The sequence below is a fragment of the Podarcis muralis genome, chromosome 6 (genome assembly GCF_964188315.1).
Source record: "Podarcis muralis chromosome 6, rPodMur119.hap1.1, whole genome shotgun sequence".
In the NCBI taxonomy this organism is placed as follows: domain Eukaryota; kingdom Metazoa; phylum Chordata; class Lepidosauria; order Squamata; family Lacertidae; genus Podarcis; species Podarcis muralis.
Genome location: NC_135660.1, coordinates 72,045,390 through 72,070,735, shown reverse-complemented (window position 1 = coordinate 72,070,735; position 25,346 = coordinate 72,045,390). Strand labels below are relative to the sequence as shown.

Sequence of the window (25,346 nt, the reverse complement as noted above, 5' to 3'; positions counted from 1 at the left end):
GGGAACTTGGGAGAGATGTGGCCTGCTGTTAGGGAGCTAGCAACACAAGGTGACAAAGACATCATTGGTGGACAGAGTTACGGTTGGCTACTGAGTTGAAAGCAATCGGCTGAAAGTTTGACTAGCTCCCTGTGCTATTGAAATATAACAGAAAATGGATGTGTAACATTAGAACTGATCCAAGCTGTAGGGTCTAGTTCATGAAGATTTCATGAAAATCTTCATTAGCATCAAAAGGGTGCTGTTATTTTTCAGAGCTTCTTTGAAAGGGATGCACAACAGTTCACTGAAAACTTCTTGCAACGACTGTCAGAAGTACTGCTTGCAGTCTAAATTGCATGGTTTGCCTTTTCATTTCATTACAGTAACATAGCCAAATCCATGTAGCTCCATCAAATTCAGCATATGATCTTTGACCCCCTGACTTGCTGTGACTACTTAATGAAGTATAAAAAGTGAGGGCTGGTTTGGTTCCAGGGCTTCATGAGCAGTTTTCATGGGGCAATGTGCTTGCAGGTCTCAGTTCCTCTTTCTCTGTGGGTACCCTTGATTTGCTCCAGAAGGAGGAGAAAATAGCAAAACTTGCTTCCTTTCATTTCCATTCATACACACCTTCCCTCTCCACTTTCATGAATGAGATAACTCCTTTAGTGAGTATAAGGAAACCTTTCAATAGAAGCCATTTGCACCAAATCAGCAATGGTATGTGGTGGTGTGGTGTGTGTGTACCACTGATGAATAGTTACAAAAGGCAATGAAAACTATAGGATTAATATGGGGAAGAGGCTCCTTGAAATAACAATTTTGAGGCAAAAATTGAACTGGGAAAACATTTGACTCACCATTATATAAAAGTCATCTCTAAGAGCTTTCTTCTGTCAGAAACTTTTCTTCCATAAATGCATATTCCTGTTGTTGAGATAGGTGCATGAATTAGCCTAACTTAATTTCAGAAGGTGGTGGCAGCACAATTGTGCTGCCAGAAGCCAAAATGAGGATTACATATTTAATATATTTAGAAATAGATTTTCTTGTCAAAGTTTTGTGTGAGGCTGATCTCAAGCTGTGCTCTGTAGGCAACCTGGATTTAATAGGTGAGCAAAGAAATAGTGCACTAATAACTTTTGACTTTGCCTAAGGTGGTTAATTAACAGTACAAAGCTATGCCTATGATTAGGAAGATATTACTGTATCATTATTAATGTCACATTATGAAGGGTGTATTAGTAGTTAATTTGATTAACAGACTATGTATCTTTAGACTCGTTTATATTAAGTATTATCAATATGCTTAATAAACCCAGAAAATTAATATCATTTAAGTGAGTTTTTTAACCAAGCAGTTTTATTTTTTAAAATCATACTATTTCAATATTTCCTTTTATTGGGTTGGTGTTGTATCTTGACAATTGCCTAGTTGTCACAACTGAGTTACCATCTTATTCCAGAAATGGTGGCTTTATTAAATATATGATTTCAGAACTGTTTATGAAGAATGTATTGTCCTGGCCATCTTCAAAATACAGAAGTTAGTACTGTGTACTAAGTCAGACCATCTAGCTTAGTGTTGTCCACACTAACTGGGAGTAGTCCTGGAAATGGCATGGATTGAAATTGGGGCCTTCTGCGTATAAAGGAGATGCTGTACCATTGAGATACAGCCCTTTTAAGACAGTGGTACCTCAGGTTACAGACGCTTCAGGTTACAGACTCTGCTAACCCAGAAATAGTACCACTGGTTAAGAACTTTGCTTCAGGATGAGAACAGAAATCATGCTCTGCCGGCGTGGCAGCAGCAGGAGGCCCCATTAGCTAGAGTGGTACTAAAGTGGTATCTCAGGTTCAGAACAGTTTCAGGTTAAGAACGGACCTCCAGAACGAATTAAATTCTTAACCCACGGTATCACTGTAAAGGCATGAGAACACCAATGACTAGAATATTAGTTTTTCCCACCTTTAGCATACTTTTGTAATTTTAAGGAAATAACAGTGTAAGAGTTGAGTTTTTTTGGGTGGGTGGGGTGGAGCAGTTAGGATGAGTTCACATCCCCTTGTTCAGAATTTGTATGACACAGATTGAGAGCTCACAAATAATTACAGTGGGGATAGATAACTGGAAAATATTGTGGTGCATATTTTATGTACTTATTCACCTCTTTTGACAACTTGCCTTTCTTCCATCATGGAATTCAAGGTGGTAGATATGAGATTACAAGACTGACTCCCATCCAGGCACTGACCAGACCCAGACCTGCTCAGCTTCAGCATAATAGCTGTATTATGTGCCCTTAGACCAGTCTTTCCCACCTGGTACCTTCCAGATGTTTTGGACTACACTTCCCATCATTTACAGCAATTGGTCATGTTGCATGGAGTTGGGGGGAATGTTAGTCCAAAACATCAGGATTACACCAGTTTGCTTTAGGCCAGGTTCCACCAACATGTGACACTTAGACTTTGTCTCCTGGATCACCCCCCACACACTGTTTTTCTAATGTATCTTGAAAGTTGGACCAAGTGGAATTAGTCTGAGCCTTGAAAAGCACATAGAGCTGAGAGAGAAAGTGGGAGTGTCCCTCTTTCAACTTCCTCATTCAACTCTTCCAGGTCCATCTAGCTCATTGTTATGTACTCTGATTGGTGGCAGCTCTCCAGGATTTCAAACAGGAGTCTCTCCCAGATCTACCTGGAGATGCAGATTGAACCTGGGACCTTCTGCACACAATGCAGAGGCTATGCCCCTTTGCGCCCACAAAAATCGTATGCACAAAACTGGTTTCCAGAAGTCCTTGTACGTGCCAGTGAGGGTCTCTCAAGCATATCTGGATCCTTTAAAATTAACTGAAGAACCTTTTTAAAAGATGTGGGTGTGTTTTGTCATTAAATCGACAAACCTCTCCAATATGCTAAGTAATTTGAACTTTTATTTCAATATAAATTATATAAATGAGACTGTGTGATCTGTGTGAAGCCACCTATGAATGGATAAACCAGCATTGAGACCAATGGAATACTGTTCCTCACCTCCTTGATTGACATGTGGGCCAAGTTTGTGCAGTATTGGGAATAGAAGACCCATAAGTACCTGCCATATCCCCATAGATCCTTCTGTGCTCCATTGATCAGCATGGCAGGTATATGACAGGCACTCTTAGGCATTCCCAGACTTTAGAATCCATGGCTAATTTCTTTGCACTTGGGCCCATATGAGGATTTTGCCATTGTGTGTCTTGCTGCCCTTCATGTAAGTTAATCCTAAATATTGTGCTTCAGGGTGGTTCTTTTTCCCCTTTTGTAATATGGAGATAGTAGATACAAGAATAAAAGCTAAGCTATTTTATTGGATACACATCATATAAATGGCAATGAAACTGAAATGGTTATTGCTCATTTGTTGTCGGAAGATTAGATCGTACCATTCCACTTAACAAACAGTTCTACCTATAATTCTATGGTCTTCACCTAAATTGAGTTTTTGTAATAAAATAGCATAGCAATAACAATTCAGCTAAAATCAGAAGCACTTCTGTTCAGAGCACTTACATATGATTTGCATTTTTTAATGTTAATGTTCTGTTAATTTTTGCAAGTGTTGGTTGAGTCTTCCAAATGAAGCAACACATTTTCAGTGTTATTTTCCCTCCCCCACAGAATAACTTTAGCTTATTGGTCTGGAGCCTATACCTCATTCTATGAATGGAAGAGCATTCATGTTCATGCAGTGAGACCTTCTTACCTCCTACTTCAGGCCTCTGTGCCTCTTGAAGGTCTGCTCCTGGTGGTTGGGGACCCTTCGCTGCAGATGGAGGAGTTGGTGGAAATTAGCCCCTTTATATGAATATAGGAGCAACTTAAGCCCCAATAACTATTTGTACTTTATTCAGGCAAGGAGAGGTAGCCACACACCCACACCCCTGTCAATAACTTCCCTGACCTGAAACTGCATCATCATGTAGCATCTTTCCCAGTTGCATTCAGACACTTTGAAGGGAATGGCAGCTTAGCTGTTAAGCACAGCCAAGCCTCTGTTTGTAGCTTTTGCTATTGCTAAAGAAGGAAAGGAAAAAACAACAGTGCTTGACCGCTTTGTTGAAAGTAAGGATATCACCTTCCTGAAAGTGCTGCCGCTTTCACGCACCATATGAAAGTTGTCAGTATTCTCCACGCAACACTTTCACAGGTACAAATGGCCTAGCAATGGCAGGAGGAAATAACATCCAGTCCTAAGCCAGTCCTGTTCACAAGTACTATGAGGAAAGTTTTTTTTAAAAAAAAATCATACTGCATTATGTAGCTTAAGTTAAGCTTGATAAGTGATCCAAAATCCAACGGGGAAAGCACCAATATTTACCAACATGACAACCCAATCCTATGGGACATCTGTGTCAAGCACATGTGAAGTATTAAACAAAATAATGAGAACCTGTGTAGAAATATTTAGTGCTGCTATTAAACATTGCCTAAAGCAACAGTTCAAGGTGAATCTGGTGGTTCCTGCTCAGGAGTAATATCTGAGGAATTATGAAAGAAGAAAAATGACACTAATGACATTCCTCAAAGATATTCCACACATTTTTATTTGGGACCCACAAAAACTCATAACAAAGGCTGTTAGTCAGCTTTTGCTTTGGTGATCCATCAGCTTCTCAACAGTGTTGGATGTCCCTCTGGAAGATCTGGGCTGGTGAAGGAGCTGTCTGTTCAGGGACCAATTTGAAGAGCCTGGATTTGCCAGCAAATTTTCTTCAATCAGAGGGATGAGGTTCCTACCATGGTGGGGCCATTGGGGAGAGAAAGAGAAGACTTGACCATTCTGAAGGAGGCAGAAAGAATTTGGGTATGACTAGCAACATTTCTCTCAGGGGTTCTGTACATCCCTAGAAATACTGTACAATATATCGTACAAACTGAATTCACTAGAAAGTCTGATATTTATTCAAAGAACACAGTATGATCACAAAAGTAGTCTGTGTTGCATACATTTTTAAACACTAAAAATGTGCATATTTAAAAAGCACTTGAATACACTCAGAGTGAAATTACCTTACATTTGGCTAGACAGCTCATAGACATCTCTAAAATATTACTGCAACATGAATTGGGGCTTTGAGTTTGGATTTTTAAAAAGAAATATGGGTGGATTTAGACTCCATATTTGCCTATAGCTGCCGTAATAGAATCTTGCCTTTGAAGTAATTTCTTAGGTATCAATTACTCTTCATTGAAACCTTAGGGAATTGCTGTAATGCCAAGACAGCACAATTGAGAAATGTTGTCTTAATAAGGACAGGCACTGTAGCCAGTAGGGTAATTGTACTGAAATGTACTTAAAAAGTGTAATGTATGCCACTGGGAGAAGAGCTGAGGAAATGTTTGGTGGTCAGTGGCAGGAAAGGGCCAACATTCCACAAATTATCCCTAAATAAGCACAGGGATATTACAGTAGTTATTTGGGGGGGGGGGGAGTGGCTTTTTTCTCATTTAAAAAAAGACCATTAATAAGTCATACAATTATTGAAGCATCACATACAGACAAATTTGATTTAAAACCAGATTCTATTATCTGTAGCATCACATGATAATGCTTTTCCTGCCCTGCACCATTTCAAACTGGAAGTTACGGGGTGGGGTGGCGGGAGGAATTCACATGCTTAAATGTTCTTACCCTGAGAATGATCTTTATACATGCAAGGAGTGAAGGGTTCTGCCAAGTAGGGAAAGACTTTCATGTCTTTTCACAGAAGAACATTCAAACATAAAAGTTGCCAACAAAACTTTGTCAGCTGAATCCACTGGTTGTATGAATGGTCTGAAATTGAACTGACCTTGTGTTTTTGTGTGTGTGTGTGTGTTTTGGCAATGTGCAGTCAGGGATGCAATGCTTTTCCTACGGGAAAACCTATATACAGGTCTAACTTGTTAAATTTAATGGGGCTTACTCCCTGGTAATGTGTATGTGATTGCAGCTCTATAGTTTCTTTTCAATGATGGTAGTATCAAAAACATAGAACAATATTTCCATATTAATAAACAAATATAAATAATTTAACAAAAAAATATTCTTAGATATTTACCACTGGATATAAATTTCTGTATCATATTTTGCCATATGTGTAGAATTGCATGTGTAAAGTACACTGGGCAAACGTCTAAAGAGAAACAGAAATGTTGGTAGCATTGTCCATCATGGCTACCCAGCCAGTAAATTCCCACCTTTTGCCAGTGATTTATATCTGCTTCTACTTGATGTACTAATGGAAGATAATTATTTTTATACAGCTTCCCTAGTGAAGCTGATACTGTAACTCCCTGATATTTAAAGAGAAATACAATTTTTTTTTCAAAGGAATGGTACAAAACCATTTTCAACTCAAAAGCCCTTTTGTTTGGTCAATTCAGCAGCATAAGTTCTGATTTTTAGGTATTGAATGTGAGGCTTTGCTATTTTTTCCAATTAACACACTTATCCAGCAATATTTCTGGACTGCTCATAAAGTCTGCCGCATTGTCTGTGTAAATCATGACTCTATGCTGCAACGCACCAGTTCTAATTCCTTATCTTTCAGCAGTATTTCTAATTAGAAATCAGATTTTTATTGTTTGTAACCAAGGCTACAACAACATTATTCACAACAGACAAACAAGAGAACCCAAGTGCAACTTAAAGCATATAAATTTTCAGAACTACAAATTATCAAAAGTTAAACTTGTAAAGTTCCCAGAATAATTTAGATTGAAATATCTCCTTGGCAAGTAACACTTTTTTGGATCAAAAATGTTACAGGCTACTTAACTCTAGTCTTTGAACACTGGATTTCCCTGGCTTTTGAAATGGAAATGTATTTAAATACTAGGCTCTGTTAACTGTGTGTGTGTGTATGCACGTACGTGTGTAGTTGCAATGTGGGGTATATGTCAATTTGTGTGTGCTGCCTACAACACAGGCCCCCATAGTTAGGTGAATCCTGGGTTAGCCACTGTACCACACTGCCATATTCTATACCAAAAGGAATAATCATTTTACACAGCATCCACTAGGTGACTCCCTTTGCAAACACTGGCACACTAGCAGAATTATCACTTCAAGATCAAACTGCACATGCACCATATTGTTCTTCCAGAAGGTGCTGTCATATGCTTTAATGGGGCAAGAAAGACGGAATAACTTTGAACTGCTACTCATAACTTCTCCAAACTGGTGAAAGTATCCCTTCCTCTACAAGCCTGAATAAATAACATCAATACAGTCATACCTCGTGTTACGTTTGCTTCATGTTGCGGCTTTTCAGATTACGAACGCGACACAGTGTTTACTTACGGGTTCGCCACACGCGCAGAAGCGATCTGCGCACTTCACGCATTTGCAGAAGCGCTCTTTTGCGCTTCGCGCACACGCAGTGGCAATGCTCTACTTACAGACTATTCGGGGTGCGGATGACACCCCGAAACGGAACGCATTCATAAGTAGAGGTACCACTGTAGATTTCACCAAAATTGGAAAGAAATAGATGATATGCCTGTATAGTATTTACAGGTATACTAAAAACTTCAACTTTCATTGTAACTAGCAATTTGTATCAGAACAGATTGAAATTTGACACATTCGTAGACCTCATGAGCTACTTCATGTGTGTCAAGTTGCTAGTTCTTAGCTAAACAGATACCCTTATTTTAAGCAATATAAGTTTGAGGCTTATAATGGTGTGAGCCCATTTTTTCTTTCTTGCAGCTCGCCTTAGCTAAAGGGCCACTTGCCTAGCAATCTCACCAAGAACAGTGTGATGGCCTGGGAATCCGATTCAGAGGCTGAACCGGAGGAATCCCAGCCTGCACGGGAGTCCCTGCCTCCAGGGCCGGCTGAACTGGGGCAGGGCCTTGATTCTGAAGCGCCTGCACCTGTGCCGGATCCTCAGGAGCAGGCACCAGGTGAATCCACTCTGGCTCCAGAGGTGGTTGAGGACTTAGTGCCTACAGGTGAGTCTCCCCCTGGGCCCAGTAACCCTTAAGCCTCTCCTGAACTGCAGAGGCTTAGGGCAGAGAGGTGAAGGGAACTGGTTTCTCCCAGGAGGAGTGCTCGCCTTAAGGCCAGGAGAGGCGGGTCTCCTGGGGGCCGGGACCGCCCCTGGCCTCAGATAAGATAAAGGCCAGTCAGCCCGGTCCCAGGTTGCGGGAGCAACGTCGTTGAAGAGCTGTTTCGGCCAGCATCCAGTCCTGTTTCCCCCAGAGTTCCTGTCCTTGCCTGGCTCCTCGCTGTGGACCCTGCTTCGCCCATGGAGGACTGTCTGCCGACCCTTGACTCAGGTCCTGGACCTCGCCCCACGGTAACCTCCCCCCTGGACCAGCACAAACAGCATATGTAGAAGTAAAAAAAATAACTAAAACCCAGCCTGGAACTGTATGCTATCAAGATTTCTGATGTAGGATTTCTAAACCTCACTTTCCAGTATAGCCATCTTGCCTGAGAGCACAGCAGGAGCCTTGAGGTCAACCCTAGGCATGGGCATTCGGCTGGTGATCTGTGAGCCCAAACAAAGGGGCTCTTGCCTTGGCCTGTCTCATCTTCCTTTCCTTGTTCTTTCCACTGTATACAGTGCTGTGCCACAGAACTCTCCCTTCAGATACCATTTCTTTGTGCCGGTTTGACAAATGCAATTTACCTCTCTTTTGAAACTGATTTTGAGTCAGGGACATTTCAGATTTTGATTGGGGGCAGGGTGGGGTGTTCAGCAAGATTTAAAGGCCTGTGCTTAAATAAATTCAAGACTGAACTGCTAAAATGAACTGTCTATGAATACAATTGCAGTTGCTTTTGTATACCCAGCATCTGCAACAACGATCACAGATAAAACACTCATTTAGACTGCAATCCTAAATAGACTTACATGGAAATAAGTCCCAATGAATACAATGGAACTTACTTTCAGACATGCACAGAATTGAACTATTGTTGTTAGCATCCACCTGTCTCGAGAAGCAATGGAGTGTGCCTGGGGTGTGTGTGTCAAAGAACTGTGTTAGCAGCACCGAAATGTCCTCCCTGGGGTACAAGTCTGGGCAGTGTGTATGAAGGTCTTGGGCTGCCCAGATGACAAGGTCCCCTTCTTGGCCTCACTGGTGTGGTCCAAAGGAAAACAGGAATACATTTGGAACTAGCTTGGCTGCCGGAAGGAGACGTACAAGGTGTCATCAGGTCTTAAAAGCATGGCCACTCACCTGGGATGATGGGAGTTGTAGTTCAGCAACTATAAGAGGGTCAAATTTCCCTCCCACACCTGTGGTAGAGGCAATTAATTGGCCAACAATACAGGTGCTCTCTTGCCCTTCTTCAGTGCTTCCCGCAATCTGCTTGTGGGTCCCATCAGACCTACCCAGATACCAGCCAATTTCATTCCCACTTCTCATGCCCTATTTCAGTTGCAATTTCTTTTAGAGATAGTCTCTCTCTCTCTTTTTCTCCCTATCTCAGACGGCTTAATTTAAATAAGCACTTAAAATGCCTCTTAATATTTTAAAAGTAGAATTCAATAGCATAAGCAATTTCACTTTTCAGTCATGCAGTCAACTTACCATAATTTGTGCAACTTCGTGACACATAATGACTGTTGGTAATAACTGCACCTACTAACTCCCCACTTCCCATGACAATACTTAATAACGACGGCACTGAGGGAGACTTAAAAAGACTGACTAATGATTAAGAGATGTTAAAAGTTCACCACGTGCAAAATGTGTATGCCTCGTAAGCAAAAAAGAAAAATCTTTTAAAGGTAATAGAAGTAATGAGAGGGAGAGCCTTTCATGTTTCTCCCGCTAAACATAACATTGACAAGGGCAGCTAAAAACCATCAGTAGGCTCATGGCTGTAATCTTACCCCTCTCCCACATCTTCTGCACATGATCAGTCACTCTTGTTATTTCTGCTCCTTTGTATCATACAGAGATGATCTCTAGTAGGGATGTTTATAGATCCCAAAATTCGCTTTCTTCTTTTACCTGTGCTTTAAAAAAAAATCCAATCTATTTCTGAGTTGTCCTATCTGCTTTCATTTGGGTTCTGAGCTGCTTTATATAAAGCAAAGTTTTATGTTCCCCATACACTCTTATAGGGAATTGAAAAATAAGAAACCTTTTTTCCTCTTGTAGCAGAAGCAGATGAAATTTGTAAGCAAAGGAGCCTTCCATAGTGGATTAAGCACGCCAAATTGCAGGGAACTAAAATACATTCATCCCCCCCCAATCCATATTAGGGCAGCATCTTTATTAGTCCAAGTAAGCTTCAAAATTGACATTAGTTCCACATTTTCTAGGGAGACTGGGATTTTTGTGTCTTACTCTCTATTACCTTTAAAAAAGGAGAAGAAGTGGCCAAGTTAGATGTACTTTTGCTTGTACGCTTTTGGGGCCTTAGCAGCTCCAATAGGCATCACAATAATGAATAAATAAAATAGTGTTGGACACTCCCTAGCTGTAAATACAATGTGGAAACATTGTCTAAAGGCCTGATCAAAATGATCATGGGGGCTCCAGTTCTCTCTCACACACACACACACACACACACACACACACACACACACACTGATAACTGAAATACCAGTATTCTGACAACCATTGATGCTGATGAAGTGAGAACATGACACAGTCGAGACATTTCCCCCATAATTATGGATCCCAGTCAGCAAACACACACTGACACCCAGATCCCTGCAGTTGGTATGTTCTGCCTTAACTAGTTTGGGGCCAGATGATTGCAATAGAAGTAAAAATCCATTCAAGGGGAAAATTGGCTTGAGAATCGAAACCAACATCAATGCCAGCTCAATAGAAAAGAATTGTTCTACTTTGTTTTTCGTTATAACAAGTTAATTCCGACAATGAGTGGGAGGACTAGAGAGAAATACATGTTGGTCCTCTGATATGATTGCTATCTGGCAGAGGGTGGGACTATCAACTGTGGTCCATTGAGTTAGTGCTCAATGTATTTTAATGGCATGCTTGATTTGATTTTAATGTATATTAAAATCTGGAAATCACAGCCCCCTGTTACAGGGACATACAAACTCTATTCACATGGATAGGACCATGTGCACTGTCCTAACTCCCAACTTTCATGAGTTCTGCTGATGGTGTGCATGCATACAGATAAAGAACACATAGTTCTTCCCTGTGCAGTCAAGAATCCCGGAAAAGAGCAAGGTTGTCAGCCATGTGAAGAGAAGCATTTACAGTATTGGCGTTTAAGTGCCGGCTTTACTTCAGCAAATGATCCACCTAATTTGATGTATTAATGTGATCTAACATTGGCAGTATAGCCAAATATTATTTGCAAATGAAGAAAATAAAACTGTACACAGAGACTCAATACAGACCTCCAGCTGAACTTGCAGATGTGGAACAAGGACATAAAATGCGAACAGAGGCTGCAGACTTATGTGTCATAGAAAATATGGCTTCTCTCTCACACACATTCACCTTTTAGTGTGGAAGTACTAAAAACAATGTGTGAAATAGGTTGCTGATATGATGAGTATTATATGAATGAGTCCTTTAGAGCATTACAATTAGCAGTTAACATCAATATGCTACAGATCTGATTCAAGGAAAATGTAACAGGTGAGAAGAATGTTAGCAGGAGCCATTGAAGTAAAAGGCATTATATTGCAATGCTGCACCATTGATTATAGTGAAAGGAATGCATGCACTTAATAGCATTCACATGCAGGATATGAACTTAAGTTTACAGTCAAATTCTGAGATCACTGTCAAAATGGAGTTATTTCCTTTCACAATATAGCTTCATAACCCTGATTTCTCCTTTTTGTGGCTTCAAGGAAATTGGACAGTTGTATCTAATAACTATATAAAAATGAATTTATATTGTTACGAGTTTGGGATGTTAAACTGGATGCTAGAAACCTCTAATCCCTGGATTCATCAAGTGTTAGAATTTAATCAAGGCCTCTAATTCTAGAAATAGCCAGGCTAGCCTCCTGGTGAGGTGATAGCCTGGGTGGTAAACCATTAAGGGTGATTAAGGGGCTCAGTGTGATATATCAAATGAGTGGGCCTCCTCCCTCAAAATAAAAGGCCAGAATTTGGAGTTGAAGGGGGCAGTGATGTGACCTAGAAATAAAGCAGCAGGAGAGAGTAAGAGCAACGTTTGAGAACAATGCCTGATTTCTGTTTGACTCCAAGGTTGTGGCTGTGGAAGAAAGTCTGGGTATGGTAGATTCTATTGCTACTTTCTAAATTAGGTTTTCTAACGGACACAGTCTGGTGTGCACTGAATCCATATTTGCTATATTGCTCATTAGCTTTTATCCTGTTTCTTTCATTCCCATGAGATGCATTAACAAAAAAACCAAGAGAAAATCTCACATTTTAACATTCGGGAGCTTTAATGATGTTTTAGTTTGGTTTATTTTTCATAAGTTATCTGTGCAGTACTTTGTCAGCATAATCTATGGCTTGACTATTAAATATATATATAATAAGCAGAACAAATTATGAAATGAAAAATGTACCATCTTATTTTTAGCTTTCCATCTAGCTGGCTTTCTAATGAGAGCCACCCAGGGATCTTATAATATTTACTGAACAGAAACTTATTTAAGAATATAAGTCTATGGGGGCCTTTCTGTAATGAGAGGGAGAGCCTTTCATCTGATTCTGTAATTTTGGTAAACTCATAGTAAAGACAGGCAGAAGACCAGAGCTCTGGCCAGTTGGTATGAGTGTACATACGTACAATTGAAAACAAGCAAGTCATAGCTAAAGAGGGGGGAAAGGTAGCAAGAAATTATATTTACTTAGCTGAAGTGAGCGTGGGGGGGATGGTCGAGGAGGAAAAGATTTATCCAGCACTGTTTCCCTGATCAGCTTGCTATCATTATCAGCTTTGAATAAAGAAGAAATACCCAAGGGAGAGACTTATCTCTGATCTATCAGATCACACCCAGCTCTGTCCCCAAAGGAGCAAATTAAAAGAGGCAGTTTGCATTAAAGAAATTAAGTTGGCAAAGCAAAGGGAGTTCCCCATGAACATGTACGGAAAAACATGTGATCTACTCTTGTGAAGACTTACCGGGACCCAGAAGAGTTAAACAACTTTTGCCCAGTGGCAAATATCCCCCTCACATAGTCCCCCATCCTCTCCCCCAAGGCCGGGAAGGGAGAAAGCGAGGAAGTGACCGGCTTATATTTGGGTATTGTCTCTCCCCCCCCCCATGTCTTTTAAATGTGCGGCTTATATTCGGGTGCTGCTTATATTCAGGCCAATACGGTATTTGGATCCATTCCATTCTGGCTTCAGGCTTGGTTATGGCACTGAAACTGCATTGGTCACACTTGTTGATAGCATTTATCAGATGAGAGATGGGGGAGTCAATGTTGTTCATTCTCTTGATCTCTGGGCAGAATTCAGTACTGTTGACCTACTGCTCCTACCTCCAAAGAGTAGTAACGGGAGGCAACTGTTCAAAACCATGGGAGTTATCCCATGTTCTCTCAGTGTTTGGAGGCAATATTAGGCTGGTGTTTGGGTCAATAAACTGAAGGCAGAGGTGTTATGTGTCCTGATTTCTCATGTCCAGGAGATGGGGAGGTGACCTGCCCTGGATGGGGTTGAACTCTCCTGGGGAAGCGGGTTCACAGCTTGGGGTGCTTTTGAATTCAAAACTGTTGCTGGAAGTTCATGTGACCTCAATAGCTAGGAGTGGCTTTTTTTAGTTCTGGCTTGTTCACCAGCTACAGCTCACTTTGGACAGCAATGATTTGACCACTGTACTGCATGCTCCAGTAACGTTTGGATTAGATTATTGCAAGGTGCTTGCCTTGAAAATGACTTGGAAACTTCAGTTGGACCAAAATCCAACAACCAGATTAGTGACGGGGGTTCAATTTAGATCTCATTTAACCCCTGATTTAAAACAGCTGCTCTGGTTCCCAGCTTGTTTTCAGACCCAATTCCAGGTGCTCATGCTAGTGTTTAAAACCCATCCACACCACACATTAAGGAAAACACACAGAGTATTTAATACTGTTTGTGGCTCCTAGCAGGATGTTTTCTGTTTTAACGCCTCAGCTGTGGCTTTCCTTTTCCTGGAAACTCCACCCCTCTATAGGAAGTATGTTTGTGTTTCTTTGTTTCACAAATCCCTTGATGAAAAATTTTGCTACAGGCTGCTTCTTGTGATAAATTGGTCCTTCATATTTTATGATGCATATTAAAAATGTGGGAGCTTAGAGAGAAGCAGGTCCCACAACCACAAAAGCTTCACTATTAAGACAGTCAGAGAGGATAGCTCCTCCCACCAATTCTCCACACACAGAATTGCCCATTGGATAAGAGCAGGCGTCAGCAAACTTTTTCAGCAGGGGGCCGGTCCACTGTACCTCAGACCTGGTGCGGGGCTGGACTATATTTTGAAAAAAATAAATAAATAAAAATGAATGAATTCCTATGCCCCACAAATAACCCAGAGATGCATTTTAAATAAATGCACACATTCTACTCATGTAAAAACATGCTGATTCCCTGACCATCCGCGGGCTGGATTTTTAAGGTGATTGGGCTGGATCCTGCCCACGGGCCTTAGTTTGCCTACCCCTGGATAAGAGCCAAAGGCTACAACACACAAACTACTCACAGTAAAGTAGTCTGATGAAAATCTAGTTTTGACATAAATCTCAGCTCCTTACCTTAACCTTGAAGCATGAGATTCACTGAATGCAAAGCAAATTGTAACTTAATATTTCTTTGTGCTGCCTCATCTCATTTATATTTTATGAAACGACAATAAAAGCTGAATGGCTTTTTGTTACTCTCTGTAAGAATGGCCCAATGATTTTTCAGCCCTAATGAATGAAAAAAGAAGCAATGATGCACCTACCTCTTTTATATGCTTATATACTTCTTTACATCAAAGAGTTCAAGCGTGCTGTGAAATAAAACTAGGCAATCAAATCAAGGAGATGTAGACAGATTTTCTGCTATGATATAACAAGGGAAGGTAGAAAGAGCTGTGAGGTTTGTGTGTGTTTGATCCAATTCTGCATGATTGGATAGATCCAAGCGTTGTCATGATTGCTCTAAGTTAGCTATAATTGGACTATTCAAGATGTCTTATCATGGGATGACTAGAAGCCCTCACTTCCCAGTGATGGCAAGTTGGTGTCTTAACTTCAGTTTCTTTGGCAGAGTAGCAAATAGTGGAGGGGGGAAATCAAAGCCCTTTTTGTGAATCATGACATTACAACATCAGCTCTGGATTAGACTTAGCGAAAATGGTATCCTGATATAGCTGCAGTCTCCTGAGCCAATTACAAGCCCAATGAACCTTGTAGGAGAACATTTTAAGTTGGCTGTTTTCTTGCTATGTGGTTGACTCTAAATCAGTGTGCTTTCTGCCTGCAAGACACACAGGAAGTGCATTGAGCACCATCCTCATCCTTTATAGGGTAAATAGCACAAAAACCAGCCACCATAGTGACACATTTTTAGGCCTTGGTATACCTCTTCTTATACTTTGGTCCATTTAGTTTAATATTATTTACACTGACTGGCAGCAGCTTTCCAGGGTTTCAGAGAGGAGTCTTTCCAAGCCCTCTTTAGAGATACCAGGGATTGAACATGGAAACTTCTGCATGGAAAGCAGATGCTCTACCTGAGCTACAACCATTCCCATGAATAAAATAGAAAGGGATATACCTCTGTACACCTTTTGGTGGCTATTATTTTCTCTTTTTTCCTCCATGGTGCTGAGTTTGTCTTCAGTTACCGTATTTTTCGCTCTATAACACGCACCTGACCATAACACGCACATCGTTTTTAGAGGAGGAAAACAAGGGAAAAAACATTCTGAATGAAACCGTGGATGTATCATTTTTGTGCTTCATGCTGTGGCCACAGACATGTGATCTGATGGTGAATTTGGGGTGACCCAATGCAAAAATCCTGAGAATCCCTGTTGATCCATGCTTTGTAACCACGTTTTTGCACCATTGCAGCCCCAGGCAACAGTGGGTGCGTGATTTTTTTTTGGTGCAGGCTGTAGCTATGGACATGCTATGTGCTCTGATGGTGAATTTGGGCTGACCCAATGCAAAGATCCTGAGGATCCATATGGACCCATGCTTTGTAACTACGTTTTTGCACCATTGCAGCCCCAGGCAACAGTGGGTGCGTGATTTTTGGGGGGCAGGCTGTAGCCATGGACATGCTATGTGATCTGATGGTGAATTTGGGGTGACCCAATGCAAAGATCCTGAGGATCCATGTGGATCCATGCTTTTTAACCACGTTTTGCACCATTGCAGCCCCAGGCAACAATGGGTGCGTGATTTTGGGGGGGCAGGCTGTAGCCATGGACATGCTATGTGATCTGATGGTGAATTTGGGGTGACCCAATGCAAAGATCCTGAGGATCCATGTTGATCTATGCTTTGTAACCACATTTTAAGTGGGGAGCGAAGGAAAAACAAAGAAGGGACATGAGAGGGGTGTGCAGAGAAGCAGCTGGCTAAGAATGCTGGAGAGGGATTTAACGGGTGGGAGGAAAGAAAGGCAAAAGTTCCCCCCCAAGCCAGCCATATCTCTCTCTCTCTCTCTCTCTCTCTCTCTCTCTCTCTCTCCCTCCCTCCCTCCCTCCCCCCTCTCTCTCCCTCCCCCCCTCTCTCTCCCTCACCCTCCCCCCCTCTCCCTCTCCCTCCCCCACTCTCTCTCCCTCTCCCCCAGCAGCACCGGAGCACAGAGAGGAATTAGAAAGAACGACACTCTGCTTGCCTGGAGGGGAGGGGCTTTCCCTGCTCTTTGTTCCGTTTCAGCAATCACAGCAACGAAACAGAGGCGGGTGGGCAGTAAGACCCTGAGGCAGAATGCAGGAAAGCAGCCACTTCCTCTTTTCAGGTTTCCCTTCTCCGTGACTCGCGATTTGACTTTTGCTTGATTTTTTGGCTCCAGGGACCACACATTCGCTCTATAACACGCACAGACATTTCCCCTTCCTTTTTAGGAGAAAAAATCTGCGTGTTATAGAGGGAAAAATACGGTAAATCCTTAAGTCTGATTTTGCTTTGGGGTTTTTTGTGACCATAGCTTGTCTCTGGATTTCAACTGTACTAGAAAGCAATGATAGGAAGTGTGAAAATTCCGTCTGTGACACTCTGCATTTGTATGAGGCACTGCACATTGGTAGGAGTCGAACAGAGGTGAAACAAATAGAATGCACCTCACTGAAACCTCAGTCTTTCGGAAAAGCTCATTAAAAACCCACCACTCTGTGGCCGAGACCTGCTGAAGAACAAACTAACCAGCAGAACCTGAAATGCTGGGTTGGCGCCATTCCTCTTGAACTGAATTAAGCCATATAAGATGGAAGAAATGCAGCTCAATTTTGTGTATACAGTGGACTCCAAAGAATGAATTGCAAGCAAATAGTACATGAGATGGAAGAACACTAAGTAAGACCATATTTTACAATGACAGGATCACATTTTGCTCTGGTATAAAATCCAAATAATCCTCTTGAATTGTTTGGAGATGCTGCAGAATCACAAGGGCATAGATGAGATGGGAACAGGTACATTGAGAAGTATGTAGCTGGAATGGGTTTATAAGGGAGGTTGTAAGACAGCAGAACACATTGGTTAACTGAAAATATTTCCTGCATAAATTTTGTTGTCCGCCAGATACTAGCGTAACTTAGAAACTGATTAAAAGTGGACTTTAGCTTTCTCAGGCTGCAGTCATACTAAGAAGTATGTTCCATTTGATACAGTGAGTTTTAAAGGTAAAGGTAAAGGTACCCCTGCCCGTACGGGCCAGTCGTGTCCGACTCTAGGGTTGCGTGCTCATCTCGATCTAGAGGCCGTGAGCCGGCGCCGTCCGAAGACACTTCCGGGTCACGTGGACAGCGTGACGAAGCTGCAGCTGGCGAACCAGCACCAGCGCAGCACACGGAAACGCCGGTTACCTTCCCGCTATAAAGCGGTACCTATTTGTCTACTTGCACTTAAGAGTGCTTTCGAACTGCTAGGTGGGCAGGAGCTGGGACCGAACAACGGGAGCTCACCCCGCCGTGGGGATTCGAACCGCCGACCATACGATTGGCAAGTCCTAGGGACTGAGGTTTTACCCACAGCGCCACCCGCATCCCTGCACAGTGAGTTTTAGTTCTGAGTAAATATGCAAATTGTGATATGTATCCTGTTAAATAAATACCCATGTCGCACTTAATTGGGCTTTAGACACAACTTAAGTGATTCATTTGCTTATTGAAGTAATACTACTAACTCCTTGCAGGCAGAAAGTTAGGACATCAGGGACAAAAAGACTAAATCCTTCTCTCCCACATATTAGCTGTCAATGAGCAAGAAGCTTTAGGGGAGCATTCAACCACCTAAAAATAAGATAAAACAAAATACTGTAAGTTCTCTGTGATGTGGTATGTACATTTTGTGCACAGTTGGTGTCATGTTAGTAGTAATAAGATAAGCTGGAAGGAAGGAGAAAAATAGAATCCATGACAACAGACAATGTATAAGTTCCATCTGTTTTGTCTTTAGCAAATGTCTAGCTGGGCAATTATCTGTTAATATGTTTTTAGTGACTCTTAAGCGCAGAAAGGTTGTAGAAGCATCACATATTCTGAGGTCAGATGAAGTTTATGTCACATACCTAGTGTAGCTCTTTGTTTTCCACATTTTGTACAAGCACATCACAAACGCTTTGACATTTGCTTTCTTTTCCTTGTTTTTCTCCTACGGAATAGCTTTGACAGATAATGTTTTTAAATCCAAGTCCTAGCTTTTAATTCTCCCCTGCAATTTCTGTTCCACATGCTATGGAGGGTTATTTACCCAGGTATCCTAGTTTTGTCTCAGAACCACTCCCAGATGAAAAACAACACATAATCCAGATATAGGTGATGGACAGTGTGGGTTTGTTCAGCTGGTAGGTGTGGCAACCTTAATATCACCTAGAATCTTGAAATAGGGACTCAAATAAAACGGAAGCCAATTGGATGGCTGGTTCTGTAGCTTTTCCATTTGGAACTGCTGTATTCTTAAATTTTGGAATCCTGCTCACCATGGTGACCCCTTCCCTCCTGTTCCATTCATTACAGTCTGTTTGGTTGTGTATTATTCCACCTCGTTCCATTGTGCACATATTTTCACATAAATTATGCATTTTCCAATTCTTTCCAATGCACTTACCAGTAAATACATTTTATGCATCTTTTGCACATCTTCTACCCTTTTTGGGTGCACCAAAATGCATTGTGAAATCTGGAGAAGTGCCTAATGTAACTAGGAGTTGTGTTCTGATCTACAAGCAAATTCAGTGTGTTGGATCAGAGTGGTTCACTGTGGAAAGTGGACCAAATGAAATCCTCCCCCATGGCTCCTGAAAGCTACCTTATATTTCAAAGAAACAATATATATATAAATAAATACTTTTCCAGAAGGAAGGAGTAAAAGGTAAGAGAACAGATAAGCATAATTTAACAAACTTCCTTTCCATTGTCTTACATCAAGCTGCAAGACAGAAAGCCTAAATATGAGTAGCTGGTCTTTTGAATTTTCCAGAAACATGAAAAAAGGGAAGGATGCTTCTCACTGCTGAGAAGTAGGATGTTGCTTTCCTACTTCAGTGAAGCTGGTGTCACAGCCTTACTGTGCCAGGTCAGATGAAAAGCACAATTTAAGCAGCCGCAGTGAAAGGCTGCCATCTGTGCTGCAGATGTCACACTTTCTTTTCTCCTAAGAACTGATTTGAGGTTTTACTCATAGGAAACTAAAATTAGGAAGGTTAGAGAAAAGCAATATGTGGAGTAGACTTTTTTTTCTATGAGAGAAGTAATGATTGGAGGAACTGCTGGGGAATTTTTTCTTTATAAGCTTTGGAGATCGGTTCCACCTGGTGGACAGTTACAGTGAGCTTTCAATGATAACATTAAACTGTCACGATGACACACAAAATGCTTGTTTTAAAAACTACAACTTTATTTGATAACTGTTTTAATGCTGAGCTGAAACTGTGTACTGGCACCCATAGCCCAAATGAATGTTAAACCAAAAGAATATTTATTACATTGGCAGAGTATTCTGTTAATTAGAGTATCAGCAGTTTGATTAGAGGCTAACCAAGAATTCTCATTATGCAAAGCTGTTTATACAATTTTTTGTACATCCTGATGAAATAATCTGTACCAGGAAGCACTAATGTTGCTAGCAACAATCACGTTCACCCTTTGTTTCTCAATCAAATTGGCTGGTATGCTGCTTAGGACTTCTTTAGCACAATCAAGATCCAAAAGTTGCTTTCTCTGAATTGTTATGCAGAGCTCCAGAGTACTCGGGAATGAAACAAAGCACTGTGGTGGATGCCAGGCTGCCACCAACAGATGACAACTCGGAAGCAAGTGAACATGTTTTGGGGTGGAGTGGGATTGCACAGGCAGGCCTTGCCCTTGAACAATGCCTGCATGCTATGCAATCACAAGCTGTATGTGCTCATATGAATGGGTGTATGCTCATTTTCTGTACACAAAAGCCTCCTTCCATCATTTCCCCCTTTGCATAATGAGTGGGGACAAGGCCATTGGTCTATTCACTGCATCCCTGTTTTTGGCTTTATTACCTTCCATGTGCTGGGAAGGGAACCTTTGCAGCAAGAAGCCTGCTGTACTCATGAATGCTCCTTGCATGGTTAGAACCCTGAATTTTCAATGTTCTCAAATCATATGAGGAGCCAACATAAGCCGAGAAGGCTTTGCACCAGAGGAGCTCCCTTCTCAGCGTATGAAAAGTGATGGCCAGTGTTGGAAGTGCAACAGATAGGGCCAGATCGATGGGCACCTTCCCATTCTCTCCCCTCATTGGGTGAGATTTTAACACCTGTATAAGGTTACATATAATACACTGTTTGGGGTTGAGGATTGCCATCACAATCCTGCCCTGCTCTGTATGCTCATTGTTACCTCAGAACTGCTGTCTGAAAAGGAGAAGACTATGGAGTTAATAGGCCTGCTACTGATCGCATATCTCCAGATTAAAGAGAGAGAGCTCTTGATTTTGTTAAGGGTTGTTGACTCTTCCAATTCACTTCCTGATTCATTCTACCAACTTATATGCAAATCAGAAGATGAAGGGTACTTATGTTTGCATTCAGAAGTAAGCGGACTGGGAAGGCTGGAGCCAGGGTAATTAGACACACAGTTGGCTTCCATTTTATTTGTGTGCCTTTCTTTATACAGGATAGACTGGCTTGGTGAATAAACTTTCCCTATGCTCCAATTTTGTGGCTAGATGTTATTCAGAAACCAACCAGCACCCTATGCAGCAAATGCAAGCTTAACAAGCTAATTCTATGCATATTTAGTCCTTATTCAGTAATTCGTTCCAATTTATTCCATGTTTTAATCTCACCTTTCAACCTGAAACACTCCCAAAGCCGTTTAGGAAGCATGATGTATTTGAAATACAATAAAAAAAACCTATGTACCTATCTATATGCATACACACACATGCACACACAGCTGTGCATGCCACAAGTCCAAATGTCCAGTGAATTAAAAAGGCTTTGGCAGACATCCACAATAGCACCAGATTCCAAAAGGAGGGAGTCACTTAAAATGCCACTTCAAAAAATGTCCTGCTCTTACCAAATGTCAGCCTAATGTCCCGTGAAGTTCAGCAAGATTTACACACAGAAGGGTGGCCCATTCAAAAGCAGTTAATTCCTTTACCAACCATTATTTCCCAGAGACACAATTTGCTCATTTGAGGTTATTGCTAAGCATTTAGTTTTCACTTGGTATGCAATCCGATAGATCTGTCTCCTATACATTTATATCCCACCTTGTTTATACCAAAGAACTCAAGGCAACATAGATGGTGATCCATGTGGTCTCCCATCCACGATATTGAGCATAAGTAGACCTACTTAGTAAACGGGCTGCATCATGTACCTTCAGAGTATGCCCTTTCCACATAACAGCAAAGCCTAAAAAAATGGACCTGGAATGATTTCAGTCTTATCCAGTACAGCATGTACCTTTGTTTTGTTTTTGACATTTTCTTTGAAGTAGAACTTCCACAGACATCACCAGATGCTCTATACCGAAAGGCTTTTCAAAAGTGAAACATAATAAATGAGAGAAGCAAATAGAACATTAGGGGAATTTTTGCTTTTGTAACTGTATTAAAGTAGGTCACATTTGGGCTTAGAACCTTGGCTGTGCTTGTTGCAGTTAAATATATATAAAAGCAATCATAGGATTTAGGATCCTAAAGCCAGTGGCATTTTTCAGAATCAAATTCAAGCCGGCCTGAGTCTGCTAAGTGATTTAAATTGACACAGCTCTGGGGTAAGCTGTATTTTTATAGAGGTGCCTGCCAGTATGTTTGAAATCTAATTGCAACCAAGTTTTAAAGTTCTTGCACAGTGATGCTTCATGTTCTTTTCAGGAGCATCTGAAAGGTTGCACTAAAAAACACTATAAATATTGTAAAAATGAATTCCTTCCTTTGTGTTCCTTGGACATGGGTGGCGCTGTGGTCTGAACCACTGAACCTCTTGGGCTTGCCGATCAGAATGTCGGCGGTTCCAATCCCCGCAATGGGATGAGCAGCTGTTGCTCAGTCCCTGCTCCTGCCAACCTAGCAGTTTGAAAGCACATCCAAAAGTGCAAGCAGATAAATAGGTACCACTCCAGCGGGAAGGTAAATGGTGTTTCTGTGCGTGGCTCTGGTTTCAGTGTCCCGTTGCGCCAGAAGCGGCTTAGTCATGCTGGCCACATGACCTGGAAAAACTGTCTGTGGACAAACGCCGGCTCCCTCAGCCTGTAAAGCAAGATGAGCACCACAACCCCAGAGTCGTCAGCGACTGGACTTTACCTTTAGTGTTACCTATTAGATGCAGAATAATTCTGTTTTCAAAAACTACTGTTTCTCTCAAATCATGGTGCTCTTTTCCAGAGATAAGTGTATGTTCTGTCAGTCATACAGGGGCAAATATATTTCAAATGGAAATAGGGTGTTTTCAAAACCAAAAATAAAAATGTGTTAATTTCCAGAAAGACATGACTGGTGTTGCCATCACTTTCTATTCAGATTTGTTTTCATTAATATGTAGATCCACAAGGTTTCATAGATAAACAGATACACACACACACTTTATTTTTTTTCTTTCCTTTTCCAAGTTTAAACAGCAATAAATATACAAGTGTTTACTGGCTTTTTTTATTATGTTCTCCGCTATACGCAATTTCACGTATATGTGTGGTATCCGGGAACGTAACTCCCACGTAAGTGGGGAGGTGCCTTGTATCTTTGTGCTATAGAAGACCATGTCTTTCAGACCCCACCCCACCCGAAAATTAATATAGCTTCAAGGCTTCAACCAATGCGTATTTTATATGCATGAGTCCCAGTTGTGTTCAGTTGAGCTTATTCTCAGGATAGTGTGTGACAGGCTATTATTTCCTAAAAGGACTGAGTTTAGGCCTGTAGCCACTGAGAGTGGGGCTGCAGAAAGCAGAATGTGCTATGTTCAGTTTTTGTTTTTTTACTATTTTCCTTTAATAGGTAAAATATTAAGGAAAAGTACAGATTTAATATTTTTTTCCTTACTGGTTTAGTAAAAATAAAAACTAATAACAACCTGTTCCTACTCTCCAGTGTCCCTAGTGGCAAAAGTAACTAATAAACCTAACAAGATTTTAAAACTTTATAGAATAATTCTTATTTAATTTTATTAATAATAGTTTAATTGTAGTAAAGTATTTGATTTTTCAACCCTGTACTCATTTACTTGGGAGCAAGCCCAATTAAACGCAAAGGGACTTACTTCTGAGTAGACATGTATACCATTCTGCTGCAAATAGCTGTACAGTGTGCATTCCTGGACTTCAGCTATGGCACATAGGACTTGTAAATAATTCTCTATACCAGCCTGCTCCTAGAGATTCAGGGCTTTACAGAAAGGAGGTAAATAGACATCACTCCTGTGTAACCATCAGTTCCTTACTGCAGTCAATGAAATCATACTCATAGACTCACACCCCATAATGATGCCTTCAGCTCTCTACTGAACATGTCCAGAAATAATCTCTCTCCATAATTCTTAAAGGAACATGCACTAGTCGATCACAGGTTTATAAGGATAATTTATTTGTGCTTTTGTTAAGGTTAAGTAATGACCACAAACAGACTTTTGGTTAAAACAATATGCAAGGTTTTAATGTCTTGTACAGTAGTACCTCGGGTTACATACGCTTCAGGTTACATATGCTTCAGGTTACAGACTCTGCTAACGCAGAAATAGTGCTTCAGGTTAAGAACTTTGCTTCAGGATGAGAACAGAAATCGTGCTCCGGCGGCGCGGCGGCAGCAGGAGGCCCCATTAGCTAAAGTGGTGCTTCAGGTTAAGAACAGTTGCAGGTTAAGTACGGACCTCCGGAACGAATTAAGTACTTAACCCGAGGTACCACTGTATATGATAATCCTGAAGCCATGCATTTTTAAATGCATGGCATTCAGTGGGTTTCAAATGGGGGCTGTGCTTATTTCACAAATAGCAGAACTTATTCTTCAATATTGTGGGGCATTATTACAGCCAGACCAACAATTTGTGAGGCTAACAGTGCTTTTCTGTAAAATTTGCTAGAGAGAACTCTGTGAGATCACTTCCTTTGTCTGTCTTGGCAGGAAGCTGTAATACTACATCCTTCCTGCCTGCCTTGGCAGCCGCCTCTTTCTTCATCATGCTTCCAAGCTGACAACATCTGCATGTCTGATCTTCAGCTCAGATACCATTTTTGAACTTACATTTTGTACTTTTATAGTTTAGATAGTAACTATAAACCTGCCTTCGTTTTGCTACTGTAATTGCTGCTTCAAGACCTAGATTATGTAAGTAAATACCACTTTTATTTTTTTCACAAAGAATGTGTGTGTTAAGGGGGAGAAAAGGGGTAATACCAGGGAAAATCCAGACTGTCTTAAAGGGTCCTGGGTTATTGTTTCTAGAAGGTTCAGTCAACCTTGTTTCAGCTTCCAAGTTTAAGCTGCAAATCATGGTACTCTGCTGATCTCACTAAGATGAACAAGAAAGGATAATAGCTAAACAATATATCCTCTCCTGGTGTCTAAATCCATGCCTACAGATATGTGGACTGAAATAATGGACACAGCTACAAACATTTAGTGAGCAAACACTCATAACAAGTGGATAATCAGCAGTCTACCGGGTGGCTGATAATTATCATTGATAAAAAGGTAAAGGTACCCCTGCCCGTACGGGCCAGTCTTGACAGACTCTAGGGTTGTGCGCCCATCTCACCCAA

General features: G+C 41.2%; 1 long non-coding RNA gene across 6 annotated transcripts in view; it reads left to right on the top strand.

Moving 5' to 3' along the window:
- LOC114597177 (uncharacterized) overlaps positions 1-25,346 on the top strand; it is a 229,035-nt gene that overhangs the window by 114,871 nt on the left and 88,818 nt on the right. Inside the window, exon 1 of one of the 6 annotated variants that reach the window (XR_013393278.1) lies at positions 24,770-24,912. The exons of the other annotated variants lie outside the window; for them this stretch is intronic. This is a non-coding gene — a long non-coding RNA (uncharacterized LOC114597177). Of the gene's footprint in view, positions 1-24,769; positions 24,913-25,346 lie in introns of those variants that run through there. 6 annotated transcript variants of the gene reach the window in all.